Below are 633 nucleotides of genomic sequence, written 5' to 3'. Positions count from 1 at the left end.
CCACCTCACTGTCCACTCATCTAACCCACACTTCCTGAGCTTCCCTATGAGGATGTTATGGGAGACAGTGTCAAAAGCCTTGCTGAAGTCAAGGTAGACATCATCCACTGCTCTCCCCTCATCTACCCAGCTAGTTGTTCCATTGTAGCAGGCTCTCGGATTGGTTAAGCATGATTTCCCCTTGGTGAAGCCATGCTGACTACTGCTGATCAATCACCTTGTTCTTCATGTGCTTGGAAATGGCCTCCAGGATGAGCTGCTCCATCACCTTTCCGGGGATGCAGGTGAGGCTGACTGGCCTGTAGTTCCCTGGGTCCTCCTTCTTGCCCTTTTTGAAGACTGGAGTGACATTAGCCTTCTTCCAGTACTCAGGCACCTCTCCTGTTCTCCATGACCTTTCAAAGATGATGGAGAGTGGCCTTGCAACGACATTGGCCAGCTCCCTCAGCGCTCCTGGGTGCATCCCGTCAGGGGCCATGGACTTGTGGATGTCCACTTTGCTGAAGTGATCCCTAATCCAATCCTCCTCCAGCAACAGAAAGTCTTCGTTTCTCCAGACTTTCTCCGTGGTCTCCAGGGCCTAGGATTCCGGAGGGCCAGTGTTAGCAGTAAAGCCTGAGGCAGAGGTGGCCC

Source organism: Apteryx rowi, unplaced genomic scaffold (genome assembly GCF_003343035.1).
Source record: "Apteryx rowi isolate R43461 unplaced genomic scaffold, aptRow1 scaffold_1602, whole genome shotgun sequence".
NCBI classification, from domain to species: Eukaryota; Metazoa; Chordata; class Aves; order Apterygiformes; family Apterygidae; genus Apteryx; species Apteryx rowi.
This window is presented reverse-complemented; position numbering follows the sequence as displayed.